This window comes from Protopterus annectens, chromosome 16.part0 (assembly GCF_019279795.1).
Source record: "Protopterus annectens isolate FY-2018-M chromosome 16.part0, PAN1.0, whole genome shotgun sequence".
NCBI lineage: Eukaryota > Metazoa > Chordata > Ceratodontiformes > Protopteridae > Protopterus > Protopterus annectens.
The window spans coordinates 711,003,496-711,024,226 of record NC_056750.1 but is presented as its reverse complement, the minus strand read 5'-3'; the positions used below and the strand labels follow the sequence as shown (position 1 = coordinate 711,024,226).

The window sequence follows — 20,731 nt, the reverse complement described above, 5'->3', positions numbered from 1 at the left end:
GCATCCACTTTCCAAGCTAGCTTGTAGGGAATCCTTGTGCAAAATTTGTCCAATTGATGATTCTGTGGGGAGGCAAACAATTCTATATCTGGGCTCCTCCATTTACTTGTCAACATGTTGAAAATCCTCGGTTCCAGTTTCCACTCATGTGGGTTCATGAAGTTTCTGCTTAGTCCGTCTGCCTGTGTATTTTAGTTTTCCTGGCAGGTATAGAGCTTGTAGATTCACTTGGTAGCTCAAGGCTGTGTTCCACAATGCCATGGCTAGTCTGCAGAGGGGGTAAGAATGTGTACCTCCCTGCTTGTTTATGTATCACATGACAGTGGTGTTGTCCGTCTTTACCATTAGTTGTCCTGGAAGAATGTGGTCCTTGAAGGCTGTCAGAGCATTCTGCACAGCTAACATTTCCTTTTGATTTATGTGCAGGTGCATTTGACTGGGGTTCCATTTGCCCCCAATGCACTTCCCTGCCAGGTGAGCCCCCCCATGTCTAGTCTGATGTGTCTATTGTTAAGGTTTGGGCAGCAGGGGGTAGTGTGAATGGTAGTCCCTTGTTTTGGTGGCAGACCTCTGCCCACCAAAGGAACTCTAGGCGTAGGCAAGGTATGATAGGAATCAATGCTTCTAGATCCTGAGAATGTTGACACCATAGGCTTTTGAGATACCATTGTAGTTTCCTCATATGCAGCCTTGCAAATGGAATTAAAAAAATGCAGGATGCCATGAACCCCAAGGCTTGCAGTATTTGCCTTGCAGATAACTGGGTTTTTGTGGCCACTTGTTTGAAGTAAGTTGTCAAATGAATCAGTTTCTCTGGTGAGGAAAGATATCTGGGAAGTTGTATTCAAGCTTGCTCCCAGGAATATAATTTGTTGACAGGGTACCAGGTGTGATTTATTTTTGTTTGTGTGTACCCCAGACAAGTCAGCACCTTCTGAACAAAGGCCAGATGATTCAAAAGTATGTCCTGGCTTTCTACCTGAATTAGGCAATTGTCCAGGTATGGGTATATTTAAATATTTCTTTGCCTGCAAAATGCAATGACTGGAGCTAGGCACTTTGTAAATACCCTGGGCACAGTAGATAAGCCAAAGGGCTGTGCAGAGAACAGAGTGCATGTAGCCTGCTTTGAAGCATAGGTATCTTTTGCAAGACTCCCTGATAGGGATGTGCATGTATGCTTCTTTTAAGTCTAGTGTTGCCAACCATGCATCTTTGCCTAGCATAGGAAGTAGCTGGTGAAGAGTCAGCATCTTGAATTTTGGAATCATCAAATAGGTGTTTAGAGTAGAAAGGTCCAGGAGAGGATGCCATGTATTGTCTTTTCTGGGTACCAGGAAAAGTCTCGAACAGAAACATTGTCACTTTTCCTCTTCTGGTACCAAATGAATAGCCCCATGCTTAAAAGAGAGAGTACTTGATTTTGGGCCTCTGCCCACTGGTTTGGGGGTAGATCTGGCCACCCGCTTGGTGTTGGTAACATGTGGAAGTGAAATCTGTATCCTTGGGACACTATTTAAAACCCATTTGTCCTGGGTAATGAGTTCCCAGTTTTTGGCCTACAGACCAATCTCTCCACCTAAAGGAGCATTCAGTTGGGAAGTGCTTGGAAGTTTTACAAGCAAGTCACTGAGACAGTTTTCCATAGAGGGGAGTTTTACTACTCCCAGATTTGGATGTGGAAACCCCCCACTGCTTAGTCTTGTGTGTCTCCTGGGACTGAAACCTGGGGTTTCTGCTGTGTCTGGGTTTGGAGTGAAAATACCTGGAAGGAGCTGGAAAGGACCAATTCTTAGAGGGCCAATACCTACAAAATCTAGGAGGCTGAACTTGTAAGAAATCTTTAACAGCTTGCATAGATTTAGCTTTATCTTCCATCTTTTTAAGAACTTCCTCAGCTTTGTTGCCAAACAGGCGGTCCTAATTTAAGGGAGCATCCAACAATTTAGCTTTAACATGATCAGGCAAAAGATTGCTCCTTAAGCCAAGCATGCCTTCTGAGCACAGACCCAATAACCGCATCCCTGCAAGAGGCCACTAATGAATCAAATCCACATTGCAAAGTATGTTTTCCAACCTGTTCAGCAGAATGCATTAAATACTGTAATTCTTTATTTTCAGCACAGTCAGGAATCAGCATAATTTTCTGTTTAAGCAATCCATTAACATGTTGTTGATACTTTAACATATGAAACTGGCAGTTTAAAGCCCTAATGGCCAAGGCTGCAGAAGGGTAAACCTTCTTACCCCATCTATCCAGTGCCCTGGAGTCTCTATCAGAAGGGGTAGGATTTTTAGCAATAGAAGCCTTAATGCCCTTGGGTCCCTGTGAGATAGTCTCTGGATCCGCAAAAGGATTTTTAAAAAGGAACTTGTGTGAATCAGGAACCCTGTAATATCTGTCAGGTTTTCTGGGAGCAGGAGGCAAAGAATCAGGGGCCAAACTAGATTCAGAAAAGGCATCATCAACAATGTCTAGTACAGGAGGTATAGCTAAAGGCCTATGCTGAGGCAGGAGTAAGAAATCCCTAAGCCTCTTTTTTGAATCAGAAAAATCCTGGCTTTCCCAGTGGAAATGCTCCCTTAAGAGTATGCAAGGTTTCACCAAAAGAAAAATCCTCTGGTGGGGAAGCAGAGGGAATAGAGTCTTCTGCATCAGAATCCTCAATAAGTAGATAAGGGTAAATACAGATCATCAGAGAAATCAGAATCCTGGTCAGAAGATTCATAAACAGCTTCAGTCCTAGGTCTCTTAAAAGGGGGAGGTCTGCATCCCCTGATTAGAGTTATAAGATCTTCAGCCATTCTTATTTGTTTTTTAGGCATAGAGGCCTGAGCAGGCGGCCTGGGTGTCGGTTTCTTAGGCATGGTTCGAGATTTAGGCCTAAATGAAGAAGGAGGCATCGGTTTAATATGCAAGTCCATAGGCCTGAATACACCCTCAGAAGCTGGTGTCTGTACAGCGGCTCTGGACCCATCCAAGGTAGACATCCGCAGGTTCCACAGTTGAAACATCTCGCGGCATACCGGACCCCGAATGGGTCTCAGTAGAGGCCTACAAATCCGAAGTAGCGAGAATCAGGGGCTGCGAAAGCACCTCACTGAGTACCGGCAAACTGGCGACTGGCTTAGGAGAAGCGTCGTTGGCAGCTTTGGACCTAGGCAGTCTGTCTCTGTCTTTATTTTTGTTTTTTCGGAATCCTGGTAGTCGGATGGCTAACCGACGACATTTCTGGATTATTAAACAGAGAACTGAAATATTTAGAGGCGAAAATATACCGACGAATGATAGTGCTCTGATTAAATAAGGCACAAAACTGACAGCAAGGTACGTTATGGTCAGGGCCAAGGCAAGGAATACAGTACGAATGAAAATCTTTGTGAGGTATTTGCTTTCCACAGGTAATGCAATTATTAACTTTTACTGACATCGGTAAGGAGCAAGAAAAAGTTTCCCCAACAGGGTACTTAGCTTTAGTTGAAGACTTCGGTTCTGAAACTCGAAAACGAAAATTTCAGGAGTCGGCCGAATGGCACTTGTGAACTGCTTGTGCTTCAGGCACCACATGGCAAGAAAGACTGATGTAATGGCATCAGCTGCATGTTTTATACCCCTGACGACCTGATGTCATGGAAGAAGGGGCAGACAGCAACCGACGCAGGACCCAAGACTTTGTTAATCAGACTGACTGAGGGCTACTGCAAGCAGATAACCCAAATGTAATGACTGCAACAGTGAAACACGAAAAACATCTGGTTCAGCTGTGGGGCCGGAGGTAAGCAAGGGACTGTCACAATCTGGGTGGCAAATTATGGTACAGACTGGATCACTAATAGTGTGGTTTTAAGGGGAGTTTGGATGGTCAGAAGGCTGGGCTACCAGGAAAGGACAGGCAGAGACAAGATGAGGAGGAAGTAGGGGGGAGCAGATCAAGAGTGGTACCACGGTGCAATCACACTGGATTTACCACTTGGCTTTCACTTGAGTGAGAAAAGCCCAACAAGAAATTACGAAAAGGGATTATATGGACATATTTTCTCTCTTGAATAGAGGGGTGGAGAAAAAGGTTAAGGACATAAGTTCAGTGCAGGATATACAGTAGACAAAGAGAGGATGGTAGTGGTAAGGAGGCATGGGAAAACTGGGTGACTGGGTATTCAATATATGCAGAAATTTTGCGGAAAAGGAGTCCTAAAGCAAATGGCATTTGGACACATTTAAATAGGGTGACCACTATGCGTTTCAAACACAGGGGGTCAAAAACAGTTGCATTATGTTGAGGATTATAGGAAAGATGAGGCAATCGTACCCAAATGGGTCACAGACCTAGATGGACCTAGGTCTGCCATACTGGCTAAGGTACTAGTAGGGTTCATTCAAAACATATTGCGGGTTTCTGGTTGATCAAACTGGGAGAAGTTTTAATAGATATGTGGGGTCCAGATACAATGGCATGATGGAAAACAAGCCTTTTAGAGGAGAGGAGAGGGGAGGGGAGCTGGAAGGTGTTTCTAATTCAACTTCGGGCAATGAAAATTTCAGCATCAATGCATGGCATGTGGAAAGACAAATCACCCGACAGTCATGTTTTCATCTCTCAGACCCCAGAATAGAAATATCTACATGCCCCAAGCATCCAAAAGGAACACAAAATCTTTTCCTGACTCCAGTATGTGGGGATGTTTTAAGTGAGTTTCTGAAGGTCTATCCAGACAAAGGACATGACAGCTTTATTAGGAGGAGGTTTTACTACAGGATATACAATATCAGCAAAGGGTAAAGAAGATGGGGGGATCATGGGAATCAGCAAGAATTTGAAATCAGCAAGAGTACATTCAGCAATGTAAAAACTTAAGCAAATAACTGGAAATGGGAAAACTGACAGACCCATTTGATCATCTACCCAGAACAGCATTTAATGTTTCACCTACAGTTGCAGCCCCCCCGCCCCCAAAAAAAAAAAAGAAAATGTGAATTTCAGCTTACCCACCACCTGTCATACTCGGAGGGGGATTCAATGAATGACTACATAAATGCTGAAGGAACTTCTGTGCCTTATCCTTCATCTGATGAAGCAGTTAGTAAAGTACTAAAGAAAGGGAGAGGGGGCCGTGATGACAAAATGGACAGTGTCATACTTTAGACTTTTACCCATTTCTCCAAAAGACCAAGGGTGGTTGGGTTAGATTTTGAAGGGCAGTATTACATGGATAAATGTATGCCAGTGGGCTGTTTGGTTGCCTGTTCCATGTTTGAAAAGTTCCGTACTTTCTTACATTGAATGGTGGCACACAGGGTTAGGGAAGACAGCACTGTTCATTACTTGGATGATTTTTTTTATTTGTGGGACAGAAATACACAGGAGAATGCCAGCAAGCTGTAGATGCCTTTAACCAAACATGCAAGGAAAGAGGGATGCTACTGGCAATGGAAAGCAGAGGGTCCAGCAAACACAAAGTCATATACGGGCATAGAGACTGGCAGCATAAAAGGGATGTGGAAAATCCTGACAGAAAAGTCGCATAACCTGCATTTGCCACTATGTCAAGTGCTGGGGCAGAAGAAGATGATGCTTAAGCAATTGCAAAAGCTCACATGGTTGATGAATGTTGCATACAGGATAATTCTGGTAAGGTGTTTATTTATTAGGCAGCCACCTTCCAAGGAGTCAAGATGTACAAAAGCCCAACTACAGGATTAGGAAATCTCAAGACATTTAGACGGATTTAGAAGCTTGGATCAGGTTTCTCAAAGATTATGGTGAAGCAGTGATATATAGCAGGATGGTGCCATTCCCCCACCACCCCCTGTTGAGGTGTTTATGGACACTGCACAGGAAATAGGGTTTGGGAGTTGCTTTTATGGGCAGTGGTTCACTGCTAAGTAGCCACTTGAAGTTCAGGACAAGGAAGGTACTTCAATCGTACAGATGGAATTCTACCTGGTTGTAGTGGCTTTGGAAATATGGGGAAGCAGATGAGAAAGAATGGTTTGGGTAACGATTTGAAATGTTAGGACTTGGTACTTGCTATTGCAAGTCCCAACCTATGGAGACTAAATGGATAAAAGATTGGACTTGTATATACCAAGTCTGACGCGCCTTTTCTAGGAAAATTCCCTTTGCAATGAATTATGGTGATCTTGGAGATGATATACAAGTTTGGTGGGAGGCTTGCCCCCCCCCCCCCCGGTAAAAAAAAAACGTTTTAAGGAGAAAAGCAATTTTCAATTTCTTTTGGGCTTGTCGGCACTCTGAATTTAGAGTGCCAACATTTCAACAGGGAACAGTAGTTCAACTTTGTTCAGATAACTGTGTAATTGATATAGTGAGCAACCAGCTTGGGGGGGGGGGGGGGTTAGGTAGGCTGGTGACACATTTTACTTTTAAATGATTAACCTTAAATATGACAGTCCATGCACAACAGATACCAGGCACTGAATACTCATTTGCAGACTCCCTTTCTCGTCTACATAGATCCCAGTTCAGATTGTAGGCTACAAATAAGAACCAATCCCAGATATGAAGCCAGATAATAGTTGTCCTTATGAGCAGACAACTGTGGTGTATTGTCGTTCTGGAAGAACAAGGTATAGTAAGGTATAATAAATATATAAGGCAATTTTTGCAGACCAAGCGATCCCAGAGCTGGGACCCAGCTCGGCAGACTCCACTACGCCAAATTTTAGCATACATGTTGATCATCATCTTCTTCAGCTTTTCCTGGTTAGGGGTCACCACAGCGGATCACCTGTCCGCTCATGATTGGCAGTGGAGTTTTACAGTGTCGAGTTGCCAGCCCAGCGCCCAACCTTCCACAGAAGGAGCACACACTGATAACAATGGAAAAGCAACTGAGTTTAGAGTTAGGCAAGGAGTGCACTGTCAGATATGACTTGGTTATCAGGCTGTAGGGTAGCGTGATTTAGCAAATTCATTTCAGGTTTGAACTACATTAAAAAGTTGGGAAGGCAGCGACCTAGGATGTGAAGCAACAGGTACCCTATAGTTCATCATGGAAACTCTGGGATGCTCTAAAGTTGTGAACTACATCAGGTGAAGTAAATTTGCTTAGGGCTGCTTTTCTCTTGGCCTTCAGATGGTCAGAGAATGTTCAACCAAACAAAAATAAAGGTCAGCAGATGATGTTGCCATTGGCACATGTACAAATGTCAGGAGGGGATACTTGACTTTATGTGGCTAAATGCAAAGCAGATCAGGGAAGGCAGGGCCAGTGGGTAAGAGTGTTCATCCCAAAAGGTTTAGAGTGGGACTTGGCTACAGTGTTGTTGAGGAGTATGCAAGCAGGTCCATTCTTTTGTCATCAACAAGGGGACCCTATCACATAGTATCAGGTGAGAACAGTTCTATGGAAAGTACTGAAGTTGAGTGGCTTAGACACATACAAAACACCATTACACTTTCTGGATAGGGGTAGCATCATACACTCACAGAATGGAAGCATGACAGGCTGACATCAACAGGCTACCACATGCTGACATCAACAGGCTGGGCAGGTGGAAGTCCAATGCATATAAATGTCATTTTAGATATGAATAGCTTTAATTTGTATTTTTGTATTAGAGCTCACACATTATCTGATCTTAAGTCCATTTGGCTAGTGGGTCATTCATTTATCCAGGGGCTTCATCGCAGGCTCCAGGGTAGGTCGGAAACATCTCTTTAAAAGCAGAATCTAGAACCTTATGAGATGATGTGGTTTTGGGATGTGCTGCAAGGAATAGCATCAGTTTAGTGCAGGGTTACAGCAATCAGCCAGAGCAGGCAAGCCCCACTGCATTGTGTTGCATTTGGACCATAATGATGCAAGCCAGCTACTGACTTAGGATCTGGTTTGACTGATCAAACAGGAAGTAAACTACATGCACGAGTGTTGGTCATGGACTATTTGCTGGTCACAAGTGGTGTACAAAAGCAAGTGAAGGGGAGCAAGGATCATTACAGCACTAGTGAGGATGAGTTGTAGAATCAATAACACCCTGAAGAAGTTATTCATTAATTAGCTTTAAGGGAGTGTGAATATCTTAATCAGTTATTTCGGTCAGGTGGCCAAATAGATGTGAAAGGGATGGGGGGAGGTTCATTTATCACAGGAAGGTATGCAGGTATTTTATGCAGAGTTACAAGTAGGTTTAGCTAGAATGGACCTACTTTTATGGTAGTAGATGTGCTTGGTGGAAAGTCAAAGGACATTTAAGCTGGGCTTTCTACAGGCAAGAGAGCTCCAAGGGGGTGTTACCAGTGGACTAACCAGATTGGCAATGGCTCAATGGCAGTCTGTAAGACAGCCCAGAGGAATTAGGTGGGATTATGCTGTGGGTAAAAAGAACTGTAAGGGCCAGATATCAACAGTGCTGGCTATTGCTCTGTAGTGTTTAGGTGCACAGCTGTGTGGTAAAGAAATGGCCACCCTGAAATTCCTGTCTTCCCCCAAAACTCTAAATAACTTGTCTTCAGTCAGCTATGGGTGACTGTCAGTAAATACAAAGCTGCAGCCATTTAGTCCAACTGATGTCTCAGAGTCAAATAATGAAACAATTATCATCCTCAAACTACACGGAATGTGTTAAACTTGGTCATGTAATATATTTTACTGCTGCAAACAGCAGCTGCATGTGAATGAACTTTGGTCAAAAAAGTGACTAATACAGCTGTCAGACAAGCAAGGTCAAGGAGAACTACACAAATCTCACATAAATAATGTAGCATCGTGGTGCTTAAGTTGCCAGTGACCAGGGCTGAGCTTGTAGATCAAGCACTGAAGGGTTTTAAAGGCGAAAGAATTAAAATCAGTGGCTAAAGGCCATCTCTAAGACCCTTAGATAAGGGTTTTTGGTTAAATTACTGCAGTAAAGACAGGAAAGGTGGTGGGTGGGTCAGATTACTACAGTAAAGACAGATAACCTGAAGAAGCTCACTCAGTAAACAGGAGTCATAAAAATGTCCAGTGAAAAAGTGTTGAAGGTGTATAACCATTTTTTGTTCATAATTACAAGCGCCCAAGATAATGCAGCACCTAGCATATATAACACATTATGGCTATTCTAAGAAGGGGCAACAACCATTTTCTTACCAAAGTGCAGCAGACAGCAGTGAACCACATGGATGTGGTCTCAAAAGTTGAGGGATCATCCAGTAATTCTACAGAAGACATAAATCTAACAGTTTGTCCCCACACAGGATACTATTACTGCCTCACCCAGTGATAAAACTCAAACACTACTAAAGTAAAACACAATATTTCTGGAAGAGAACTCTGTAGAGATTTTTTTAAAATCTTAAAATCCACAGACAGTGCAAAGGTTACAAAATGAAGGCTCAATGGCACACACAAGATAATCCAAAAAGTACAGTTGTGTAGACTTACCATAAATGTAGATGTTCAAGTGTATTCACTGTTGCAGTCATTACATTTGGGTAATCTGCTGGCAGATTGCCCTCAGTTAGCCTGATTAACAAAGTCTTGGGTCCTGCATCGGTTGCTGTCCCTTCTTACATGACGTCAGGTTGTCAGGGGTATAAAACATGCAGCAGACGCCATTACATTAATTTTTCTTGCCCCAGATGTCAGGTGCCCCCCAAATGGGGAGCAAATAAAATTAAAAACACAAAATATATCTCCAACCAAAAGCAAATACACCAAAAGGGCTTTTAAGCATAGTGAAAGAAAGTAGAGGTGTAGTCAGAGAAAAATAGGGGGCTGGAGGGAGGGTAACCAGGACTGCAACAGTGAATACACTCTAACATCTACATTTATGATAGGTGTAGATGACTGTACTATGTTCTTCGTGTTTCACTGTTGCAGTCATTACATTTGGGTAGATTCCCAAAGCTATGGTTGGGTGGAGGGAATTACACAGCATTAGGACCAGCTATAAGGCCCTGCAGGACAGCAGTGGCAAAGCCAGCTCTGGATTTAGAGAAAAGTGGTAAATGATAATGTTTGGTGAAAATATGAACTGAGCTCCAGGTAGGAGCTTCTAGAATGTCCCTGGTAGGAACACCTCTAAGAAAGGCTGTTGAAGTAGATGCAGCCCTAGTGGAATGGGATCTGATCCCTTGGGGGATAGTTTTTTCCATGGTGCTTATAGCAGAAACTAATACAATGGCTTATCCATTTGGAAATGGTTTGCTTTGAAATAGCCTTTCCCTCTGCCCCTGCAGCAAATGCTACCAGCAGTTGTTCAGATTTTCTTTGAGATTTAGTCCTGTTTAAGTAAAATCTAAGTTGTCTGTGTACATCCAATGAACGCAGAATCCGCTCCCCCTTGTTCTGTGGATTGGGAAAGAAAGTTTGCAAATGAATAGTCTGATTAAGAGCCACACCGGATACTACCATAGGCATGAAGGATGGATTGGTCCTGAGAGATACACTGTCCGCATGAAAAATGATGAAAGGCTCCACTGCCATAACAGCCTGTAATTCGGAAATCCTTCTAGCTGAGGTGACTGCTAAAAGGAAAGCTGTTTTCCAGGAGAGAAATTTTAAGTCTGCAGTAGCAGCTGGCTCGAAAGGAGGGAGAGTGAGTTTCTCTAATACAAAATTAAGGTCCCAGGCAGGGGGTGGAGCTCTCCTGGGTTGTCTTAAGTTTCTGGCCCCTCTGAGATACTGCTTTAGCAGAGGATGAGAGAAGAGGGGAGGTTCTGTGTTGTAATGAACTGAAATGGCTGAGGCGTGGATTTTTATGGAAGAAAAGGACAGGCCCTTGTGAAGCATCTCAGTTGAGTATTGCAAAATCTGAGGAATGTTGGGCACTGATGTGCTTATCCCCTTGAGATTGATTCCAGGCACAGAATCTTTTCCATTTATCAGCATAAGATTTTCTAGTACTAGGTCTTCTCGCCTCCAAAATTACATCCATCACAGGTTAGCTGAGGGATGCTAAGGGTGAATTTAGGTGATTAGCCACGCTGCAAGATTCAAGGTTTGGAGCGGAGTGTGCAGAGTTTGGTTGTTCTGCTGAGACAATAAGTAAGGTGTCTGAGGCAGGTGCCATGGTGGAAGGTGTGACACTGCGCAGTAGTGGATACCAGTGTAGGTGAGGCCAGTCTGGAGCAATCAAAATCATTTTTGGTTTGTCCCGCTTGACTTTTAGTAGAACTTTGGAGAGCAGAGGCAGAGAGGGAAAGGCATAAACTGATAGATTTTTCCAGCTGAAGGACAGAGCATCCACTTTCCAGGTTTTTTGTGATGAGTTCTTATGCAAAATTTGTCCAACTGATAGTTCTGGGGTGAGGCAAAAAGATCTATGTCTGGGCTCCCACATTTGCGTGTCAACATGTTGAAAATTCGTGGTTCCAGTTTCCATTCATGAGGGTCCATGAGATTTCCGCTTAGTTCGTCTGCCAGAGTATTCAGCTTTAATGGCAGGAATTGAGCTTGTAGTTGTATTTGATAGGTCAAGGCCATGTTCCACAATGCCATGGCTAATCTGCAAAGGGGGTAGGAGTATGTACCCCCCTGCTTGTTTATGTAACACATAACTGTGGTGTTGTCTATCAGTAATTGTCCTGGATGAAGGTAGTCCTTGAAGGCTCAGTGCAATCTGTAGAGCTAGCATTTCTTTTTGATTTATGTGAAGGGGCATTTGATTTGGGCTCCATTTTCCCTGAATGCACTTCCCTGCCAGATGAGGACCCCAAGCATAGTCTGATGCGTCTGTATTTAGGGTTTGGGTGGCAGGGGGTGGTGTAAATGGCAGTCCCTTGTTCTAGTGGTAGGCCTCTGCCCAGCATAGGAACTCTAGGCACAGGCAAGGTATGATAGGAATCATTGTTTCCAGGCTGTGACAATGCTGACTTCATAGACTTTTTAAATACCACTTAAGTTTCCTCATATGCAGTCTTACATATGGAATTAGAAGAATGCAGGATGCCATGAACCCCAAGGCTTGCAGTATTTGCCTTGCAGAAAGTGTTTTTTTTGTGGCCACCTGTTTGAAGTAGGTCATCAAATGAATTTGCTTCTCTGGCATAAGGAAAGCCATCTGGGCAGTTGTATTCAAGCTTGCACCCAGGAATGTAATTTTTTGAGAGGGTACCAGTTGTAATTTCTTTTCATTTATAGTGTACCCTAGACAAGTTAGAACCCTTTTTACAAACGCCAAATGTTTTAGAAGAATGTCCTTGTTTTCTGCCTGAATTAGACAATTATCCAGGTATGGATATACTTCAATATTTCTTTGCCTGCAAAATGCAAATACTGGAGCCAGGAACTTTGTAAAGACTCTGGGCGCAGTAGATAAGCCAAAGGGCAGTGCAGAGAACTGGTAATGCAAGTAGCCTGCTTTAAAGCGGAGATATCTTCTGCAAGATTCCCTGATTGGGATATGCAGGTAAGCCTCTTTTAAATCTAGAGTTGCCAAACAGGCATCTTTGCCTAGCATAGGAAGTAACTGAAGAGTCAGCATCTTGAATTTTGGAATGTCCAAAAAGGTGTTTAGAGTAGGTAAGTCCAGAAATGGACGCCATGATTTGACTTTTTTGGGTACCAGGAAAAGTCTTGAATAGAAACCTTGTCCCTTTTCCTCTTCTGGTACTGGCTGAATAGCCCCCATGATCATGAGGGAAAGTACTTGTTCCTGGACCTTTGCCCACTGATTTGGGGGCAGGTCTGGCCATCTGTTTGGAATTGGCAACATGTAGAAATGAAATCTGTATCCCTGGATACATTTAAAACCCATTCGTCCTGGGTTATAAGTTGCCAGTTTCTTGCATGAAGAGCCAGTTTTCCCCCCAAAGGGGCAACTAAAAGTTAAGTGCTTGGTAAGTGCAAAGGGAAGTCATTGAGACTGCTTACCATAGGGAGGTGTCTTCTTGTTTCCAGATTTGGAAAAGGAAGCACTCCATTGTTTTCTTCTGAAAGTCCCTTGGGATTGAAACCTGGTGCTTTTGGAATGCCTGGGTTTGACTTGAGTGGCTCTCGAAGGAACTAGAAAAGGACCAGTTCTTAGTAGGCCAGTGTCTACTAAATCCTGGAGGTTGCACTTGTAAGAAATCTTTCACAGTTTGCATAGATTTAGCTTTATCTTCCATCTTTTTTAGAACTTCTTCAGCCTTTTTACCAAAGAGACGGTCCTGTTGTAAAGGAGCATCCAACAATTTTGCTTTAACATGATCAGGCAGAGTTTGCTCTTTGAGCCAAGCATGCCTTCTTAGCACAGACCCAGTTACAGCAGCCCTGCAAGAGGCCTCCAAAGAATCAAAACCACAAAGGTTCATAGGTAGGTACTAAGCTATCAGCCCGTAGGGCCCATACAAGCCTAGCCAAAAAATGTACCCTGGCTTTCGCCACCCAAGAAAATTATTTTCCTATGCCCCTGTCGAGCAGAGCCACAGAAGTGATCCCCGGGGTGAATTTCCCATTTCCCATCCAATCATCAAGATTTTTCTTGAAGAGTGCTAATGAGGAGCTCTGTTTGACATAGACAGGTAGTCTGTTCCAGAGTATGGGAAGTCTCTGGGACAGGAATCCATCCCTCCAGCATGTTCTGTTTATTGTGGTGACAAGGTTAAGGTCCCTAGAGCGTGTAGCTCGGAGGGATTGGGATTTCTTTAAGTGGAGCATGTCCAACAGCTCAGGGTTTGACATAGCTTTGTATGTTGGGCAGAGATCGCCTCTGAGAAGGCGATATGCGATGGAGTAAAGCTGTAGTTTTTTGAGACGGTCTGCATAGGGCATCTGTTTGAGGCCAGTAATCCTCTTTGTGAGGTACTTCTGTGGTCTTTCCAGTTGTTGTAGATGTCTTATGAGGTACATACCAAAAGGGGCGTTGTACTCTATAATGGGTCTAATGAGTGATGAGTAGAGGGGAACAATGACCTCTTTTTTTCTGGATGAGAATCCTTTTGTGATGAGATGAGCCATGTAGAAGGATTTCCTGACCACTGTGGCGATGTGATTATCAAAGGAGAGACTACTGTCCACCTGTGTCCCAAGGTCTCATCACATTTTCGGCATTAAGTAGACTACCAGCTATGTGGTAGTTCATGGGTACAGAGTTTTTACTAAAGGGGATGACAATACACTTTTTGGGTTCTTAGTTATCGAATTGATACACACCACACTGAGATTAGGCAATGTTTGTAACTTCACTGAAAGGGAAGAATGTAAATGGATCATCAGAATGAAAGCAGATGAAGGACATGGCCTTAATGAGAGGGTTACTCTGAAACCCTTTCTAGTCAGTCGTCATCTGATGCATTAGCAGTTATTTATTGCTATACATTTGACTTTTTCATGTATCTTGGTGTTAGTAGGAATATGTATTTTTTAGAAGTTTTTCAGTAGTTTCATATATTTGAAATGTTTTTTATCACATGCTGTTTTTATATGCTCTTGTGTTTTTAATAATATATATTCATATGCTATTTGCCATCTGAAATGTTAACAGTAATAATCTATTACTACATCCATTTGTGTCAGTTGAATTTTTAATTTTCACAATATAAGTTTCTGACTTTTTATTTAGAAGTTTCTGACTTTTTATAGTTATGTATTCATACAAAGGCTTTCATTGGTTAACTGTTAAATTGATATGTATTTAAATACAGAAGTGCTGAAGTGTTTTATTAATGTCTGAAGAAGCGTCCAGAGTAGACGTGAAAGCGCTAACAACCCATGGAATAAAGTTTTTTGCTGTTCAAGTAGAATATATTTTTTATTGATTTTTTACTTTTTTGATTGATGGTCAGCTTTGATTGTCGTGGAGTACCTGCACCTTGATATTGACATTTTTCGTTTGGGGACACAGCAGGTACCTTACCCTGAGAGATCTCTGCCTATTTATCAATACACTTTTTGGCACTGAGCTTCAGGCCATGGCTTTGACACCAGGTATCTGTCTCAGTGAGGCCCTTTTGTAGTTTGCCCACATCGTTAGGAGTTTCGATTATGGCTCCTAGTTTGCAGTCATCTGCAAACTTTGTTAGCCAAAGACCTTCTGTGTTGGCCTGCACTTCAGAGAAGTAGATACCAAACAGGAGAGGACCCAGGACTGAACCCTGTGGTATTCCACTTGTCACTGGTCTGATGTCGGATTTGGAATCTGCTACTTTCACAGTGTGGGTTCTGTCCATGAGCCAGTTGGCAACCCATCTTCTGACATAGGGATTTATACTTAGTTTAGTGAGCTTATCTATAATTCCAGAGTGGGGGATGGTGTTGAAAGCCTTGGCGAGATCTAGATAAGCTGTGTGAACCATTTTACCATCATCTATGGCTTTGGTGACTGCTTCAAAGAAGTCAATCAGGTTTAGGAGACATGATCTGCCTTTTACAAATCCAAACTGAGTAGGGTCCAGAGTTTGGAGATTACCAATGTCTTTGTTTATGAGTTCCATGATGATACATTCCATGGCCTTGCAGACCAGGCTCGTCATGCTAATGGGGCGGTAGTTCCCGGGGTCCATCGTGGCTCCCCCTTTGTGGAGTGGGATAACTGTTGCGGTGCGCCATTCAGTGGGTACAAAGCCTGAGATGAGGCTATGATTGAACATGGTACTTAGGTAGGGTGCCAGTTCATTCTGTAGTTCGTGTAGAACGCAGCCTGGGATATTGTCAGGTCCCATGGATGCTGTGTTCTTGGCTTTGGAGAGTGTGTTTTTTACCTGTGCAGCCGTGATTATAGGAACTTTGCATTCTTCCGGTATAGAGATGGGCCCTCTAGGGGGTGAGAGGGGGGTACAGTTAGCACTGAACCTATCTGCTAGGATGTTGGCAATATCAGTTGGTTCTGTATATTTAGTGCCATTATGCTGCAACTCAGAGCAGATCTGAGTGTTCCCATTTAGATTCTTGACATAGCTATAGAATGCTTTGTGGTTGACTTTAGAGTCAGTGGCAATTTTCTTTTCGTAACTAGCTTTGGAGGATTTTATGAGGGATCTCAGCTTCTTACTGAGGTTGACCAAGGAGTTCCTCCAGTCATGGGATTTTACTCTTTTTTGCAACAGTTTCTTTCTTCTGTTGTAGAGTTTGTTTATGGCAGAGGACCACCAGATCGGCTTCCTTTTTTTGGAGGATAACATCTTGGTTCTATTAGGTATAGCATGATCCATGCACTCGTGTAAGTGCTTATAAAGTGCATTTGTGTAGGATTCGGCAGTCATACCTCTATTGTCCGTCTGCATGGGTGTCATGAAGTTTGCCACTTCTGTCTTAAGAAGTGTGAAGTTGGCTTTTGAGAAGTTTTTTACGATGGTTTCCCTAATTGGGGCTGGGGGTGGGATGTGGATGTCTAGGCTGATTAGCTTGTGGTTGGATCTGACCAACGAGGAATTGACCTCTGGTGTGGAACACCGGTCGCCCATGTTGGTGATGACCAGGTCTAGGATATTGCTGCCCCTGGTGGGGGTGTGAATAAGTTCATCCAAGGCGTTGGAATTTATGAATTCTAGAAAACTTTGAGCAAAAGAGTTGGTACATGAGTAGTTTTCCCAGTTAATGGTGGGGTAGTTGAAATTGCCCATTAAGGTGTTGGGTTGTACCCTAATACTTTCCAGTGTATCAAGAAATGAGGAGTGTGAATCCTGGGGCATGGTGGGGGGTCTGTAGCAAGCTACAATTTGGATTGCGGTCTTGCCCAGAGTTAGTTGCACTTGGATAATCTCGGATGCATTATGCTGTGCAACTAGCCTGGAGGTGTGGATAGCCTTAATGAATATGGACACGCCTCCGCCTTTAGTGCTTCTTTCTGGGTTAGGTGGGGGAATGGTGTGGTATGAATTGAAGCCTGGTAATGCAGGGGTGCTCTCTGGAACTTTGAACCAGGTCTCTGTCACTGCACAGATGTCAATGTTCTCCATTTTAAGGAGTGCATTGAGTGAGTCATTTTGAGGTTTAGACTTCTAGCATTGAGTAGCATTACCCTCAGATTTTGCTTGCTTGTACCGGTTACGGTGGTGAATTTGTCATTTGAACCTTGCCTAAAAAGGCACTATAGGGGTGGCAAGAGTCTTAGCCAGTATCTGGAATCCTAAGGGTGACAGGTGCAGGCCATATCTGGCAAAGCATCGTGGAGTGTCGATCATGTCGTCCCAGGCAGACAAATACTGGATCCCCTTAGAATGACACCAGAAGCTTAGCCAATTGTTGAAGTCAATCATTTTGTCCTTGTACTGTGGTATCATTCTGGGTGATGGCAGGATGCTACTCAGGGTTAGGGTCATACCTGCCTGGGATACAAGATCGGAGAGCTCCTCCATGTCTCTTTTCATGTAGTCCAGGGGAGGTAAGTCTCAGGTCATTCACACCAACATGGACAATGACAGTGTCATATTTGTACTTATTGTGGAATGACCTGAGTTCATGCATTATGCGGTGGATCCTGGCACCTGACAGGCAGCTGACAGTAACTTTCTCCTTGTTTAGTCTAGTGAGTGGAACATCAGTGTGCCTGATTATAGAGTCACCTATGACTAGAGTGTTGGGTACGTTGTTATGCCTTATGGGCTGTGGTTGAGAGGCACACTGAGTTTGTGGGCTATGTGTCATTTGGGTTGTGTTGGGGGGTGGAGTTTGCTTGCATTTATGCTTTGGATGTCCCTGATGCTTGGGCAGGTTTTTATTGAGAGCATCCGCGAATGTAGGTGTGTGTTTTGTGTTTGTGTGTGTGTGTTTTGGTGGTGTGGGTTTTGAGGGACTATGTGATGAGTGTGGTGTGGTGCAAGTGTTTACCCTCTCCTCTTGACTGTCTAGTCCAGTCTTGGGTGAAGAGAGCTTTGCTTCCAGTTTGGCAATATAAGTGCATCTCTCACAGGTTGTAGTGTTGGGTGGTAGGAGGAGTGGGTTGTCTGTGCACGAGGCAAATTGCTGCATTGCCCCAATATGCCCAGATTCATCAAGTAGACAGGAGAAATCACTGGGAGCTGACCCTTAGACATGCCTGGATAGGTGCTTATTTATTAAGTACTAAAAACTGCTTTCCACTAGACAAGTGAGGAAAGTTGAGTGCTGTAGTAATTTTCAGCTTATGTAGTGCTTACAATGAGTTCTGAACAAGTGCTGAGTTCAAAGAAACAGATTTGAGTGCTGAAACTAGAAAGCTGGCTAATTATAAGGAAAAAAAAAACTAAGCTAGAAGGCTCCCTCCAACACAGAAGGGCTTGGGGGCTCAGAAGCCTACAAACAGTCTATACCACTTAACAGGAAAGGCAGGAAACAAGCTTAGCTTTTTTTTTACTTCTGTTTCCCAGATGCTCTCTTTGTACAGAGTAGGAGTGCCCGAAATCAGAATATGATCTCACTGCACTCAGTTGAGTAAGCAAATGAGATGGGCCCAGAAGGAGTATCCAAACACAAATTTACAAGAGGGGCGGGCAGTTTCAAGGCCACTAAGATTAACACCAAAACAAAAACAGGGAGGGTGGATGGGACTAACCGAAGAGCAGAGTCAAAACCTTCAGTTCAGTTAATATATATTCCTGCAACACAGTTAAATCAATTTAAATACTGTATTCTTTGAAAAAAAGTGCAGATAAAGGTACTTAAATTCTCTTATAGGTCCAGTTGAATACAGCTAGATCTTAGCTGGCCAAAGCTGAGGTTTTTAAGCAGAAAATATTTCAAACTGTACCACTTAAATAGGCAAGGACAGGAAATCAAAGAGTGTGGCTATCCCCACACCTGTAATTACTAACAAACAATAAAATTCAGCAAGCACTGACTGAAGAGCAGAGTCAAACTTCCAGTTCAGTTAATATATATTCCTGCAACACAGTTAAATCAATTTAAATACTGTATTATTTGAAAAAAAGTGCAGATAAAGATACTTAAATTCTCTTATACGTCCAGTTGAATACAGCTAGATCTTAGCTGGCCAAAGCTGATTGCAAAGTATGTTTTCCAACTTGTTCAGCTGAATGCAATAGATCCTGTAAATCTTTATTTTCCACAGTCAGAAATTAACATCATTTTCTGTTTAAGCAGTCCCATGATATGCTGTTGATATTTTAGCATATGAAATTGATAGTTTAAAGCCCTGACTGGCAAGGTTGCAGAAGTGTAAACCTTCTTACCCAATCTATCCAGCATCCTGGAATCTCTATCAGAAGGGGTAGGATTTTTAGCAGTAGAAGCCTTAATGCCCTTGGGACCCTGAGTAATGGTTTCAGGATCCGCAACAGGATTTTTGAAAAGAAATTTGTGGGAGTCATGAACCCTGTAGTATCTGTCTGGCTTACAAGGAGCCAGAGGCAGAGAATCAGGAGCCATACTAGATTCTGAAAAAAACATCAACAATGTCTGGAACAGGAGGTATAGCCAAAGGCCTATGCTGAAGAAGAAGAATAAAATCCCTAAGTCTCTTTTTAGATTCAGAAAAATCCTGACTTTCCCAGTGGAAATTTTCTCTTAAGGTATGTAAAGTTTCCCCAAAAGAAAAACTCTCAGGGAGAGATGCAGAAGGAATGGAATCTTCTGCATCAGAGTCCTCATAAGTAGGTATAGACAATTCCTGTTCATTAGAAGAATCAGAATAAACAGAATCCTGTTCAGAAGATTCATAGTCAATATCTTGCCTAGGCCTCTTAGAAGGGGGGGGGGGGGGTTTGGCTACCCCTGATCAGAGTAATTAAATCTTCAGCCATTTTGATAATTTGTTTCTTAGGCATAGGGGCCTGCACATGTGGTCTAGGCGTCTGCTTTTTAGACATAGGTCGAGATTTTGGCCTTCGTTTTGAAGATGGCGTTGGTCTAATACACAAATCTGTAGGCCTGAAAACACCCTTAGAAGCCGGTGCCTGCACAGCGGCTCCAGACCCATCCAAGGTAGCGACATCCATGGGTTCCATAATTGAAGCATCTCGCGGTAAACCGGACTCTGAATGGGTCTTAGTAGAGGCCTGCGAATCAGAATTAGCGGGTATCAGGGGCTGCGAAAGTGCCTCACTGAGTACCGGCGAATTGGCGATTGGCTTAGGAGAAGCGTTGTCGGCAGTTTTGTACCTCAACAGCCTGTCTCTGTCTTTATCTTTGCGTTTTTTAGGTATTCTGGTAGTCTGATTGCTAACCAACGACAATTCTGGGTAATTAAAGTGTGAGCCAAAATATTTAGAAGCAAAAATGTACCAACGTTTAATAGTGCGTTGATTAAATAAAGCACAGAACCGGCAGCAAGGTACGTCATGGTCAGGGCCTAGGCAAGGAATACAGTACAAATGGAAATCATTATGAGGTATTTGCTTCCCACAAGTAATGCAATTATCAACTTTTACTGACATCGGTAAGGAGCAAGAAAAAGTTTCCCCAACAGGGTACTTAGCTTTTTAGTTGAAGACTTCGGTTCTGAAACTCGAAAACAAAAATTTCAGGAGTCAGCCGACCGGCACTTGCGAATTGCTTCTGCGTTGGGCACCGCACGGCAAGAAAGACTGATATAATGGCGTCGGCTGCATGTTTTATACCCCTGACGACCTGACGTCGTTGAAGGAACAGCAACTGACGCAGGACTCGACACTTTGTTAATCAGGCCAACTGAGGGCAAAGTGCCAGCAGATTACCCAAATGTAATGACTGCAACAGTGAAAGAAAAACATCAATAGGGAACCTTCCAACAACTCAAAATATAATTCACTTTATTCCATAAACTAGGAGAACTTTCTGGTAAAAAAAAAGATGTTATGTACTCACCATAACGTTCCATGTTTGTTGTTCATCTCGCCATTCATTCTTACCTGGACAGGTTCGAAGTCAGTCCTCGGCTCCGACCTGG

At 43.1% G+C, this 20,731-nt stretch overlaps 1 protein-coding gene across 13 annotated transcripts in view; it reads right to left on the bottom strand.

Moving 5' to 3' along the window:
- LOC122790995 (zinc finger protein 618-like) overlaps positions 1 to 20,731 on the bottom strand; it is a 2,638,133-nt gene that overhangs the window by 1,370,130 nt on the left and 1,247,272 nt on the right. The window lies entirely within an intron of this gene.